This window comes from Polypterus senegalus, chromosome 1 (assembly GCF_016835505.1).
Source record: "Polypterus senegalus isolate Bchr_013 chromosome 1, ASM1683550v1, whole genome shotgun sequence".
NCBI lineage: Eukaryota > Metazoa > Chordata > Cladistia > Polypteriformes > Polypteridae > Polypterus > Polypterus senegalus.
The window spans coordinates 79,023,684-79,039,450 of record NC_053154.1 but is presented as its reverse complement, the minus strand read 5'-3'; the positions used below and the strand labels follow the sequence as shown (position 1 = coordinate 79,039,450).

At 35.4% G+C, this 15,767-nt stretch overlaps 1 protein-coding gene across 2 annotated transcripts in view; it reads left to right on the top strand.

Annotated features, from left to right (window-relative positions):
• The first annotated feature begins 5,488 nt into the window (after positions 1-5,488).
• Positions 5,489-15,767, top strand: part of LOC120527719 (semaphorin-4A-like) — a 129,151-nt gene continuing 118,872 nt past the window's right edge. Inside the window, exon 1 of one of the 2 annotated variants that reach the window (XM_039751477.1) lies at positions 5,489-5,899. The gene's annotated coding sequence lies outside the window, so the exon portion shown is untranslated. Of the gene's footprint in view, positions 5,970-15,767 lie in introns of both variants that reach the window. The other variant, XM_039751470.1, reaches the window with a different exon arrangement.

Here is a 15,767-nt window from a genome sequence, read left to right as displayed (position 1 = left end):
ATTAATGAACAATCAGATATGAACTGACTATAAAATAAGACTGTTAGTTTCATTTTTGATTTCTTTATCTTAGAAAGGAAACAGAACCATTCATCATTTGTAATTTATTCCTTACAGTTCCTTTGCATTTGGTGAATGTATGTGAATATTGGTTACATTTAAAATTAGCTACATACGTATTGCAGTTACATTACTGCTGTATTGTTTTTACTTTTTCCTGTTCTGGAAATGACATTAAGATAATCTCCCATACAATTTTCCCACGCATAATCCTGAAGCAAACATCACTTGACCCTGAGTTGATAGATAATTGCAATTCCTGAGTGCATAACAAAAATATTCTTGGAAGCTTTTGAAAAATCTGCATTCCTATTAAAAAATACTCATCATAAAATATTGAATAAATGTTTTTGCTTATTTCCATTTTGACAAGGGAACATTCAAGAGAATGTTTTTTTACAACATATGAAAACAAACACCATGCCAGTGAAATTCAAATGTGCTCAGCATCTGCACTATGCCTGCTGTTAGTGGCAGTCACCTCTTGAATAACTAACTGCTTGAGCCACAAAACTTTCCTGCCTGCAGGCACAGTTCTAAAGCATTCTTTATTGTACAGAAAACCTTTCTCATATTGAACTCTTGTCACAGGGCTCTCCCTGTTTTTTTGGATAGTTACTTGAATGCTAGCCTTTATATGACAACTTTAGGGTTGTACAGTATAGTCATGATCCTTTGTTTTTGAGTCAGAATCTCTGTCTATGTAAAGGACATGTTCTCCTGATGTACAGTATGTGTTATGTGAGTTCACCAGTGATCATCCTTCACCATCAAAATGTTTGTTATATTACAGGTACTCAAATTAATAACTTACACCTACATGTATCCAATAGATCCTCTAGGCATTACTAGTTTATGTTTTTTGTAGCACCCTGTATGATACCAAGTCTAAACCTGACTTGACACAAACATAACAAGTTCCTTCAGACTGAACAATTTTGTTTCTAGTGGATTAAGATCACTTTTTTGCAGATCTCTAGTTTGTTGACCCTCCAATGAACCCAACCTCACACCTTAAAACAGAAAGTTTAGCTGCTACAATTTAGTCACACTGGATGCCCCTCTTCTACCCTTACTGTATCAAAATTGGTATGGTACGCGTTGTTCACATATCTGTGATGCTTTATTTTTCCTGATGATGTTTTAAAGCATCTTGAGACCTGAAAGTCCTTTCATCTTTTATTGTGGTCTAAAGATTTAGCAGAATAAGTATCTTAAAAAATAAAATATTAATTTAGACATTGTGTGTGCATAGAAAAAAGTAAGACTTTACCAAGTCTATTTTAATTATAGACACTTTAATATAAAAGAATTTATCTAAAGTGCTGTAAGTTCTCCATTAAAAGACCAATAAATATATAAAATAAAATAAAAAAGAATAAGTACTCTCATGCTAGATTAAAAAGCCAAGGAGAAAAGATGGGTATAAAAGTGACCAGAGTTGGTTCAGACCTAATATAAAGGGGTAGACAACCCAAAGTTTAGGGGCAGCTACTGTTAAGGCACAGTCACCTCTGAGCTTAAGTCTAAACCTCGGCACGACCGGCAACATCTGGTCTGAGGGCCTAAGTGATCACAGGGGGATAATAAGGGTGTAAAAGGTCAGTAAGATAAAAGGGGGCTAAACCATTCAGAGACTTCAAAACAAACAATAAGATTTTAAAATCAGTCCTAAAGTGAACAGAAATCCAGTGAAGAGGGGCTAAAATTGGTGTGACATGAGTATGTTTTTGTGTGCCAGTTAGGAGCCTGGCCACAGCATTCTAGACTTTATTGTTATTGAACAGTAGTCACTCCTCAGTGGAAAAAAAGAAAAAACACAATTTCATTATAGCATAAGTTGCAAATAACAGTGGACTGAAAAAATGTGGCATACAAAACCAGGTTTTGAATATCAGAGTAAGTAGGAATATACAACAGTATAACTTGAGCTTTATTTTTAAATGCTTTTTTTTGGGCCTAACATTTCATTAATTTTTCACTGCATGCTTATAAGGGTTTCCATTTAACACTGACATGACATTTGCTTTAATTTCCTTTTAACCTTCCTTCATCCCTCAGGCAATTGACTGTTGCTGGTTTTATTCAGGACTGGTTTTGGCTGTCCTTGATATTCTGTCTTATTGCTATGTTATCTTATCTGTTTTTGCCCTGATTTACTTTAAAATCTTGTTGAAGTCAAAACAAAGTTAACATTTAATTTCCAATTTCCAGTTTGTTTTCTTCCACTTGTGTTTTTATCCCTTTATTTAAATGTTTTTTTTTTTTAGTTTATAATGTAACAAAAGTTATCTACAACAAAAAATATACTTTGAAGAATGATAACACTAATAGCCACCCAATCATTTTCTAAAACCAGGGTTATCCAGCTCTGGGGTACCAAATGTGTTGTGGGTTCAAATCCTGCTGCTGACATTGTGTGACCATGAGCACATCACTTGACCTTCCTGTGCTCCAACTGGAAAACCAAAAAAAAAAAAAAAGAAATGTAACCAATTGCATCATAAATGTTGTAAGTCACCTTGGATAAAGGACTCCTCCAATTAAGTAAATGTAAATGATATGTCATATAGTTTATTATTCCCCTGAATTACTTTAAAATCTTGAATTCAAATTATAGTTAACATTTTATTTCCAATTTACAACTTGCTGTCTCTTGCTTATTATTTTAAATTTAACAAGAAAAAAAATTCTACAGAAATAAACAATAAGGCATAATAACATTAATGACCCATCCATCCATTTTGTTAACCAGGTTATCCTGTTCTGGTATGCTGAGAGTTAATGCATGTTCTTGCAGTATATGATACCAGTATGTTAGTGATGATAATATTAATAAGTCCATTAAATATCCTTTTAGCACTCTGTACATGTCAGACATTATAACTCTTTTTGTTACCTCTTTTTGTTACTCTATTTGTACTTTGGGTTCTCTTAAGTATAAAACGGAAGAGGAGACATATATAAATACGGTACATGCGCTAGGTAGGTTAAGCCTTCATTTTGGTTGTCTCCATGTTCCTAGAGTGTTTTGATGGAGGATTTACTCATTTCATATGCAGGAAGTTTTCAGTGTCAAATATCAAAGTATGAAATTGTTTTCTAAGTGTCAAATACAACAAACCTGAGATTTTCTATTTTGAAACTTTGAGCCTTTTTATCCCAGATAATTCACTATGTTTAGAAAAAGAAAAAAAAAAGGATGCTTCTAATGAGAAGTAGTTTAAATCATCAAGGAATTATAATTTCTAACTTGCTTAATAGTAGGATTATGACAGATTATGGAAAGTGCCTTGGCATTACTGAATACAATGCATGCAATAAATGGGGAAACTCTTGCTTTAAAATTTAGAGTGAGCATAATATAATCTACATATTATATTATTAAAGAAGTAGATGCCAGCTGTACTAAATTAAGGTACAGTCCATACTGTGTGTTCCATCTAAACTATCATAAATTTTTGACAGTTTTGAATGGACTACAGTAGCTAAAGAATCCTTTAACTCAAAATATAAGGGCTCAGAGCAAAACATGCTAAGATGCCAGGAGTGTGAATGTCATGGCAGGCATCACATTGTTTTAGTGTTTTATGGGGCATAGATAAGAAATTTATTTAATAAATAATAGGGTTCATGATTTTATTCAATGATCTTGAAGGATTTAGATTGAGCATATACCATACGTTTCCCATTTTTCATAGAACTCACTTACTTTCCTTGAAAAATATGTCATTGCATGCTCCATCTAAATTTAGAAGGGCATTCCACAGCAGTAGACTTGGTACACTTTGGCGTCATTACATAAACATATGGAAGCCTTAGGGGAGGTAGTCTTTAGTGTCATTACATAACAATATGAATGCCAGATGTAATATTTGACTGGAAATGAGTCACAGGTAAGCCTTTTACATGGAGTAACATTTTTGTTCTTTTAAATTACATAGCTCAATTGGCCTTGAAGGTATTAACTAAAATGTATGTAATAAAGAAAAATATACAGTATCAAAAAGAACCTTAAAAAATCCCAAAAACTATTTACCAAAACTCATAATACTCAAAAAGGGAACTCAAAACCCAAATACTTTATTATCTCACCTCATTTGCAAACCCATTTAACCCAATTCAAGATCATAGTGGGCCAGATACTATTCTGGAAACACTGGGAACTAGGAAGGAACCAGCCCTTGACAGGGCATCATTACATTACGATCATACTCAAAATGTAAATGAATCAGACAGAACGAAAAATGAGTGCTATGACTGGCCATACACATTTGTTGATAATATTCATCATGTTCAACACACAAAAACCAACGAGCAACAGTACCATTTAAAGCTTGAACACATTTTGCTAGAAAAAGATGATATCACAGTCCGTATTCTGTCTTTCAGTTCATTGATTTCACAAACTTTCCTGTTATAAACGCACCCCTTCATCATACCCCATAACCAGAACTCACAGGGTGACAAATCAGGGGAGTGTGGAGGCCATGGCAATTGTCCACCATGGCCTATCCATCAACTTGGAAAGGTGTTGGTCGAGATAAAAATAATTCATTAGTGTTAACATAATTTTGTCTCACACTGTATAAGTACTTCAGTAACTATGGGCTGTTACTGACTCCTTCTATTCAGTTTCTACTTTTAGCATCCTGCTGTGGCACTGCTATAGTGCCAACCTGTTTACCTGCCCATGAGGAAGAATCCAGAAGTACCTGGGAGCCTTCGGAAGCAAGGCTGAATCCAAGAATGAATTATTATTATTATTAATAATAATAATAATAATTTATTTTATATAATACTGTAGAATGCCTAGGAGAGGTAAGGTAGGCAGTTGGCTGATGCCTCCAGAACTGTAAATGTTAATGTCCGATTTTGTCTATGACTTTTCTTGTCAACTAACATTAGACCTGGGTGAAATTTTTCTTTTGCTTTCCTATTTTGTCAACTGGTTATATCTCAATGATAATAACAATGAACACACATTGTTAGAATATGTTTAATGAGTGGTTTGTATTTTGCTTTTGGATTTGTAACACACTAAACCTGTGCTCAGTGAAGAGCACTATTATAAAAATTAATTGAGTTTAGTGAAAATTGAATCTTGTCCTGCGGTCAGAGTTCCACTCTGCTTAGTAGAGCTTTGGGTCAGACTTACCCGTTTAAATATTTATAGAAGGTATTTCTGTAATAGAGAAAAGAGATTACGGGGCTTAAACAAGAGCTTTTCTAACATTTAGTTGTTTTTAGTAGTTTTTTGCTTTGATGCCACCCAATCTGTTTATCTTCATGCAGGTTATGTACTTAAGCCTTGAAATGTTGCTTTTTCCCCAGCACGACTTCGCGCTAAACTCCAGTTGCTGCATCCAGCTCACTTCTCGCTATTCCTTACGAGTTAAAACTTAGTCCTCTCTAGGCACGCGCGCTGGCGCGTGCTCGTATATCTAACTGCGACCAGCTCGGAGCTAAGCCTCCACAATTCCTGGTAGCTGTCACCCGGAAGACGCAAGATTTGGAAAGCTGTGCAAAGCGCTACACCCTCTCCGTCGCTGAGGCGACTGCTCTTGAATAATGTCTGCCGTGATCAATCGATAAGATTTATGTCAGCAGGCAAGGACTCCCTCGACTGCGCTGTTCTGGTCGACCACAAAGTACACCTGGATTAACGGCGCGAACTCTTTCGTTATTTGGACGCTTTGCAACAGAGGTGCGGGATGGGATAAATCCAGTTGAGTTACACCAGGATCCGAGAATCTCTTCAGTCGAATTCCGCAAAAGTGTCTGGAAGAGCGTTGCGAACAAAGCGCTTCTACCTGGAAAGGAGCTGCAGACAACATTGGTAAGACGGCGACATGTCTCGATTATGAAACGTGTTACTTCAGCACCGGATTATAGAACAGCTATTGCAGGTAAATTTACCAAACGGGAAAATCCTAGGTCGTATGAATATAATTTGAAAAACGGGGCGTTACCTATGCAAGTGCGAATACAGGTATTCTTCAAAATGAATTCCAGACAGAAGAAACTTATTGCATTTTACTATATATGGATATATATATATATTTTTGAAATCTCGTCGTATTGCTATCCTGCCATATATTATACAGGTACAGGTTTAAACGCATTATTAAATTTGGAGAATTATTTGCTCGTTTCCAGGGCAACCACTGAGACCTCAGTCCCTGTCTGATGTGTGGATTGCTTTGTTTATAAAATTGTGATTGTATGTACATTTATAGAATAGGATACTGAACGGTCCAAATCGCTACATTTCAGACCAGTCGTGCATGGGTCTTATTTAATACTGGATTAGCCGAAAATGCTGAATATTGATTTTTGACCGTTGCCAGATGCAAAACATACTGGAAACATCTGCATTTAATGAGGAGCAAGTTTTAATAGAATATTTACAGCACTAAATATACATATATGTGCGTGTCTTTATAATTAGTCAGAATGACCGTAAAACAATGCGTGTGGCACCAAAAGGGTGGGGACAAGTTGGGTTGTAAGTAGAAACAAAGAACAAGGCACAATTGTAAAAACAAAACGAGTTAGAAAGGTATAGCTTATTATCTGGAAAAAAGTCCACACAACCAATGGCAAGGATGAAAGCCGAATCCAATATACATTTATACATTGCTAAATCCTTAGAAAACTTAGTTATCAGAAAGACCTTTTAACTAGATAACAGGCATCAGGTTAAATAGACCAAATGTAAATATATTTAAAATGACTATTACTGAAGATACCTTTACCCATGAGGACTTACAAAATCAAGGTAAATAACATGTATTATTACAAGCAGGTTAAGTGACTTTCTCCTGACTGTACAGTTAGTTGAAGCTGGGGACAGGAACAGCAATCTTGTATCTTAGAGTCTAGCACAGTTACTTGTATGCTGTACTCTTATGGCTCATATTGTTAACATAAAACGGATTACCTGAGAGAAACATTTTACCTTTCTTAAACTATATGGGTTGCATAGCTTTGCTATCAATGCCCAGGCAGAGGATATATTGGTGTCTGGATTCCAGTTATCACAGAGTCTGTTAAAGTTAATAAACTAAGCCTTTTCATTTTGAAGAAAACCAAAGCCTTAAATTGCTTTCATTGACACATGAAAACTAGAGATTTCAGATTGGAATAAAAATAATGTAACAAAAACAGTAATTAAGAGTAATGCTCACTTTTTTCTTCCTTAAGATTTTGTAAACAAATGAGAACAAGTGAAAACATGCAGATCATACCTATCCAGTTGGAATGCTGGCAACAACATTTTTACATGTTTTATTGGCAGTGTTGTTCCTGGTGAAGCAAACAAGTCCACAACAAACATACAAATCCGTAATCTAGAGCTGCTGCTTAGAGTCTAGAGTAAATGGTTAACAGTATGTTATCATCTATTAACTATTTCGTTTTAGATCACTTAAGTAAGCCTAATCGTACTGCTTTTGCAATTAGAAATCCCATTTGTCCTTTTGTAAACCTCATTGGAACTGTTATATTGATTCCCTTGTTCTTGATACCATTTTGCCCATATTTAATGCATATACAGTACATCTTTTTTTAACCTATGGATATTTTTGCATATGAAAAGCTTTTGGCATTCTCCTCCATTGCTACTGTACACTTTTAAAAATGCTAGTTCTTTAATGGCATTTTATGGTTTTTTACTCAGTTGTGTGGTTCTTTGTAGAACTATTGCTTGACAAAGCACCATTTCATTCTGGGAGGGGTTCATTACAGATAAAGTTGATTCTTTGTGCCTTGAAACGCTTCCTAATGTAAAGAAGATAAAAAACTGAACTCTTGAATGTTTGGTAGGCTACCTAGCAGGACACTAACAGATTAAGAAAAGTGATATTTAGCCTGTGTTATTGTATGCAGTAAGAATCCTTTTAAAATAATGACTTATTTGTATTTCATAAAGCTGTTACCATCTATTCATGGTACTGTGTGGAGCCTATTATAGATCTAAGTAAGTAAAAGGTTCTTTCTGGAACCTATATGTGGATCCGTTATTTAGGAATCAAACATGCTTCCCCTATAGCATCACTCTGAAAACGCTCTCTGGCACCTTTTTTTGTATAAAATAACTTATTCTCAGAAGCAACTAATATAAGATTTTGAGGGCGGTTTATTCCATGTGACCATCTATTTTGTATGTCAGCCTCTATCTGAGCAAGGCATAATGAGAAAACACAATTTCTGCACAAATGGATTCAGTAAAAGGCAGAAATAGAAAACTGTTCATTCATTTGGCAGACTGACAGATATGTCCAAACACACACTGAATCCAATGTTGAGTAATTTAGAGTGTGTACATGTATTTGGTTCAAAGGAGGAAATTTGGGGCTACCCACAAATATGCTGAGAAAATGCAAACTCAACACATAATGCTACTCAGGTGGTAACTGGACTAGTGTCCAAGAGTGACTAATCACGTCAAATAACATGTACCTGTATAGTATTAGTGTAGCACTAAAACATGTTTGTTGAGCTCCAAATGTAATGTACTGATGAAATGCAGAACAAAATATCATCTAGGAGAATACATATTGTTAAATTATAGTTTTCTGTCTTACTGGCTGGCGGATGAGTTCATGTACAGTAAATTGTGAGTTACATTTTTGGTAGTAGTTTTCCCATATTTCAAGACATTAGTAGCATAAGTCAATCTCCAGGAACTGATTTTTAAATTTTATCCTAATGGATTACTTTTTATATGTGAAATGATGTAATTTTTGTTTTGATTCATCATCATAGTGTCAATGTTGATCAATTATTCTGAAAATCAAAATATTCTCCAGCCTCATTCTCTTATATTTTAGATATTATGTATGTTGCTTATAACTGTGAAATAAGTATACTTGGTGGCAACATTGTTCATACATTTGCCATGCTTTCAAATAATTTTCTCCCTTTTTCTTTTTTTCTAGTTTAGGTCTGTAGCAGACCTCAGTAATAATTGCTAATGCAATGTATACAGGTGTAATGCGTGTACAATTTTATAAGTGCAATAGTTATTAGTATTAACACCTGCCTGAAATTAGTTTCAATCTGCACATTTTGACCATGTATGATCTGTTTTCAGAAGCTGATTAATCCATCCATCCATTATCCAACCCATTATATCCTAACTACAGGGTCACAGGGGTCTGCTGGAGCCAATCCCATCCAACACAGGGCACAAGGCAGGAAACAAACCCCGGGCAGGACGCCAGCCAGCCCACCGCAGGGCGCACACACACACCCACACCCCAAGCACACACTAGGGACAATTTAGAATCACTAATGCACCTAACCTGCATGTCTTTGGACTGTGGGAGGAAACCCACGCAGACATGGGAAGAACATGCAGACTCCACGCATGGAGGACCCGGGAAGTGAACCCGGGCCTCCTAACTGTGAGGCAGCAGCGCTACCACTGTGCCACCCCATGCTGATTAATGATGTATTTAAATTTGTACTTTCTAATAACAGAAGCAATATAAGCACTGCAGTTGGATAACTTCCTATAAATAAGCATTTTTCCCCAGTTGGTATTGACTAACAAATACATTGCTGTAAAACCATGTAACGTCTTTCTGGGTGACTATATTATGTGATATTTGCCATGGAGTAACCATGAGAGGATCAGTAGAAAGACTGTTTAGTAAGCAAAGCATATGTGGAGAGCACAAGTCCACACATTTACAGTTACCAGTTACACTGTTGTTAATGTAGTGAGGTTATTTAATTGTTATTATCTGAAACTAAAGGCAAAATGCAGTTAAGAGATCAGCTGATGCTTTTATAAAGCATATTTCTGAATGGCTCTGACTGTCTCTAGGTAAAATAAATAACCTACTAAATAAAATATATAAACTAATTGATCCTTCCATGAAAGACTGACTATACTTATACTATACTTCCACTCTATAAAACTGTTTTTAAAATGGATGGGTGTGTGCTGATTTTTTTTTTTTCATCAAGGCAACATTCTTTTTGAAAGACATAAACTGTTCGAATAATGTTGTCTGTGTGGTGTTCACTTAAGAAAAAAATGCTATTCTCTTTAGGAAAACCTTTCTACACTCTTAGAAATAATGGTTCTAAAATGGCACTTTACAGGGTAGTGAGGTTCTTTGTGGAGCTATGCCTTAACCAAGAACTATTTTATTCTGGGAAAAGATCCTTGCATATGAAGTTGGTTCTTTCTGCTTTGAAAAGGTCCTTAATATGTCAACATAACAAAAATCTTTAATGTATACTAGGATACTAAACCTATCAGGATACTGGCTGATCATAAAAATCTGAAGTCTTGTCTTTGTGAAACCGGAAACCCATTTGTATTTCACAAATCTGTTACCATCTACTCATGTCTATTTATGGAACCTGTTACGGATCTGTATAAAAGATTCTTTCTAGAACCTTCATGTAGATGGTTGTTTATGGAACCAAAAATGGTTCCCATGTGGCATCACTCTGAAAAATCAGGTTGACAGCTTTATTTTTAAGCGTGTGTTTCTGATAGCGTAATGACTACTGAATATTAATGCAATGGTCTTGCCTTTTATTGAACTGAATGAAGAGCATGCTAATAGGTAATTTTCACAGAAATGCACACATTTTGTTATAAACATAAAGTTATCAACATTAATTTCTTTGCAAGAAGATTATACAGTTGGATAACAAAGAAGACATTATTATAAAAGTCAATAGGCTTAAAAACTTCCTGTTGCATGTTTTATAAATGTGGACCAAGATTCAAGTTAATACAATATCTGTCTCCCTTTTTGTCTACCACTGTGTAAAAAGAAACAGTGTATAACAATTCTGCCACATTGGAACAACATGGAACTATTGATGAATATGACAATAGCTGTGCGTAACAGTGACCATAGGCACCTATGCTTCAAACCATGAGAAAGTGAGAGCTTACAGTGACAAAAGTATGGAAAACCCAGTAAAACAATTAACCTAAACTGTATCCTAATTCTTAAGTACAAGGTTTAGGGGACATGCAAACAGCTTTAGTAATAAAAATATGGAACAGCAAGGACATCTTTTCCACTACGTAATTATTGTTGCAACTAGCTACAAATTTTTGGGTGTGGATCTCAAATGAGAAGAATTTAAAGAGTGGAAGTTTATTTGTCCCTTGTCAATTAGACTTGTAAACAATCAACTTTTACCCTTACGTAAGCCATGCTTGCGGTCATAGTTGGCCAGGAAAAACTGGCTAATGTTACTATAAGAAAGAAGAGAATTCATTTTTTAATTTACTGCACCCCAAGTGATAGTCAAAAAATCTGGTGAATATCCTTGCAGTTTATTCCAGGAAGCTAACACCTACTATACTTGATGATTTAAGATCTTGTGCTATTTCTGGCTTTGTAAAGCTAACTAAATGGAACCCTTTACTTCAGGACTGGCATTTGTTAGCCTATTTTTCATTCTCCCATCATTCTTCTTTTTAACTCAGACAGCTGAGAAACAAACACCCTTTTCTCAGCCTCCTAATCTTATTATGTAATTAGAACAAGTTTTTGTACACATGCTACGCATGCTTGGAGGCTTAAGTAAGTGGGAGAAAGTTTTATTTCACATTTTACTCTTTCTTTAATATGGCACAGATAATGCTTTTAAATACATGAATGGGAACACCTAAAAAGAATAAGTATGAAGTTCCTGCCTTGCACCCTGCGCTTGGTGAGATTGCTTCCAGCCCACCATGGCCCTGCTCAGGATTAAGCGGGCTTAGAAAATGGTGTGTTATGGTATAAAACAGGAAGAGAACTCCTTAAGCAAAAGGCACCCTCTGCCAAAAGTTGGACAGGTTGGCAAATGAGAAGCATAAAATCAGTAACAACATAATAAAAGGGTAGATCAGTTTTATTCAAATTTTATAATTAAGTTTCATGTTTTACATTATAACCCCTTTTGTACAGCACTTGAATTTTCATAGCTTGAAGTGTGTTGTGGATGGGATTGTATTTAATTGTTGGGAATATTTTAACCATTCCATAATATTTGTAGCTTCTGTCAAGCATCAAAGAGATTTTAGAAAAATAAATCTGTAATGCAGCATATGTATGATTGGTTTGGCATTTAAAACAGTCAAAGAAAACATTAACTATATGTTAACTAAGTACTATTTGCACTATATGCAACTATATACTATATGCTCACTTTGAATGGGGTCAAAAGTAATTCTCACAAGAACTATAAAAACTTGCAGTCTTACAATCATATTTACATAAACTATAAATTATGCACAATATTATTTAACTAGGTGTTGCAAAATGCTTTGTAATTGGTTCCATTTTTTTGATACCCTGCATTCTACCACCAGTTCATAAGCCATTGTCAAGACCTTACAATACCTACCACTGTTAAATTGATGATCTTCAATTTTAAATTACCATTGAGACTATAACACCAGTTTCTGCCTCAGAACTATGGGCATGAGTCGCAGGATGATCAGCTTTATTCTCAAACTACTGTAAGTGTCAATAAATCAGAAATTCTTATGACTTGCTGATGATTTTTCCAAAACTACATCAGACTTTACTCTGAATACTGACTTTTGCAGCACCTATCTCTGTCTCACATTTACCACCTTCCTCTCCAGTACAGCCTGAATGGTTTAATACATGTACAGTATTTGACATGTTGCTGGATACTCCACTCTTAAATTTAAGGTTATGGTGACTAAATAGCATCATGTCTTTCCTACAGATTTTTGACCAACACATTTATGCTGCAGACCATCTGTGGCATTTCATCATAAAGATGCTCTATTGAATTAAAATCTACTCACTGTGAAGGCCATTGGAGTAAAGTGAAGTCACAGTCAGATTTGTAGAAATAGCTTTTCCTAACATGGTGTGTGTTTCTGCAGGAAGTAACAATTTGTAAAAGGATGTTTATAAAAGGATGTACAGTACATGCAAAAATGCTTGGGTACACTGTGGCATTCACGTAATGCTCAGGTTGTTTTAAGAGGCCTAATATATCACTAGAAAGGCACTCTCCACATTATTGCATTAACACCCTGGACTGTTTATACACAAGGCAAGTTGAATCCATGGACTCATGCTGTTTACTCCAAATTTCTGTGCAACCTTCTGCATTTCCCTTTAGAAATCAACATTTTCTCAGACCAGGTGGCATTTTTCCATCCAGTATTCAGTGATTTTTGATGATCGTGTAGCCATCGTAGCCTCATCTTACTGTTTTTGGCAGACACAAACAGAATACAGCATAGTCTTCTGTTTCTGTAGCCCATAATTATTATTGTTTAACCTACTGTGTATTCAGGTTTGTAGTTTCTATACATTACTATTGCAAAGAGCTGTTTATTTAACATTTAAGTGCCTTTTCAATAAATAAGTGACCACTAAGTGTACATTAACCATAACACCAAATTAGCGCCTTCCTTCTAAAATGCAATGTCTTCCTAATATCCTCTCTGACTATGTCAGTGTTGAAATCCTCACTCACACCTTCATAAGCTTAGGCTTGGATTAGTGTAATAAAATCCTCTGTGGTAGCACAAGGTAACTCTGTATGAGATTCAGTGTGGTCACAATGCATACTCAAGTCTGCAGCCACTACAGTCCCACCTCTGTGCTATTGATCCTCTTTATCCCCATTTCTAGATCCAGGCACAAGACCTTGGATAACAGACTCTTTGGCAATTTAATTTTAACAGTGCACTCTAAAATTTACTTCCTAAAAAAGCAAGCTTGTTATAGCCCCAACTGCAGACTTTCCAAAAGAATATTAAAAACTCTGTTGCTCAAAACTAATAACTCTCTGGCTTTGTTATTGATGATTTCTTGCTACTATTTTAATTTTGATTTTAATTTAAAGTAATTGTATTTGAATGTTGATTTGGATTCTTTGACATAAATTGTTTGAATTCCTTCAAAATCACTTTACAAATATGGTCAGGTCAAGTGGGCTTTATTGTCATACTACTATCTATACCCATACCTTGGGTACATCATGCAGTGGAATGAATTTACATTTCGTAGGGCCACAGTGCAATCTTTAGACAATTAATATAAGAATGTAACAATACAGATGGGTGGGCAATGTTACATAAAAGAATGTAAAATAAGGAACAACCTCTGCAAAAATCAACATCATATAGACAACCACCAATCAATGATGATATGAAATATAAAATGGACAAGGAATACAAAGGAATGCAAAACAAAAGAGTAATTAAATAAGAGTCTATGATAAGGGTGCATGTGCAGGGACAGGGGGTGGCATTGTGTTCAGGAGCCTGACTGCCTGTTGGAAGAAGCTGTTGTTCTGTCAGGTAGTGTTGGTCTGCATCCTCTGATATCTTATGCCAGATGGAAGCAGGGAAAAGAGTTTCTGCAAGGGGTGGTGGGAATTCCCAACAATGCTGGAGACCTTACATGTGCAGCACTTTGTGAACATGTTAATGATGGAAGGGAGAGAAACCATGATGATAATCTCAGCAGTGGGCACTACCTATTGTATGGATTTGCGATCAGATGAATTAACAGTTTGCATACCAGACAGTGATGCAACTTTTGAGGATGTTCTCAGTGGGGCCCCTGGTGAGGATATGATGTGGAGGGCTTGCTCTCTTCAGTTGATGCAGAAAGTGGAGGACATATTGATGGACAATGTTAGGTCCTCCATCAGTTGTACAATTCTCTACTTTGTCTCATCATCATTGCTAATGAGACCCAATAACATTGTTTCATCAAGAAAATCGATGTAGCTGTAGGAGCTTCACATCACAGCACAGTCATGAGTTAGTAAGGTGAGCAGAAGTGGGATGAGCACATATCCCTGGGGTTCTTAAATTCTCAGTGGTGATTTTATTACAAATGTGGACAAAATTCTACATGGCGCAAAGCTGGACCCTACTTGGGCTCAATACAACAGACATTTTCCACTCCACTCAAATTATGACAACTGAATAGAACAATCATGCCTGTTCGCAATATGGTGAGCTGTGCTCTATACTGTTGTATCTTCAAATTAAATTACTTGAATTAATCTAGAATCAATTTGCTGAAATCTACTTTGAACTACCACTGGATGGGATGCCGGTTCAATGCAGGGCAAGTTACAGAAACCCTGGCTTATAGTAATAACTATGATTTAGTGCAATTCTGATTAAATTATTTTTTCAACATCATTATATTTTGCCATTTCTCATTGTGACATCTTGGTCAATATTTGTATCTGAAGTACTCTTGTACACTCTAAAGAATAATTGGCTTATGAGTAAAGATATGTATTGCAACTGTCTTTTGTCAGTAGCCAATGTCGACATGGAAACAAACAACATCTATCAGTTCTTATATTTCAAATTCAAGAATTTTAAACTGTGAACAAATGATTCATATTTTTTCAGCATTTACCCACATTGTGAATAAGTGTAACTGAGGAATTGTGACAAGGGATTTCACATACATGAAGCAGAAGTATACCATTATTATTTTAACTTCTTAAATCTCTGTACTTTGTACATGTGACAATAATCATCCTAAAAAATCCATAATCCAAAAATGAATTTAAACATAATATTTATTTTAATTTAAGGACCTCATAAATATACCCACTCAATCCTATAATCTGTTTAATTATTTTGCTCTACGAAGTTTAATTGATCAGTAATGAATATTGTGTACATCCATTATTAGACCCAGGCTAACCAGCCTTTT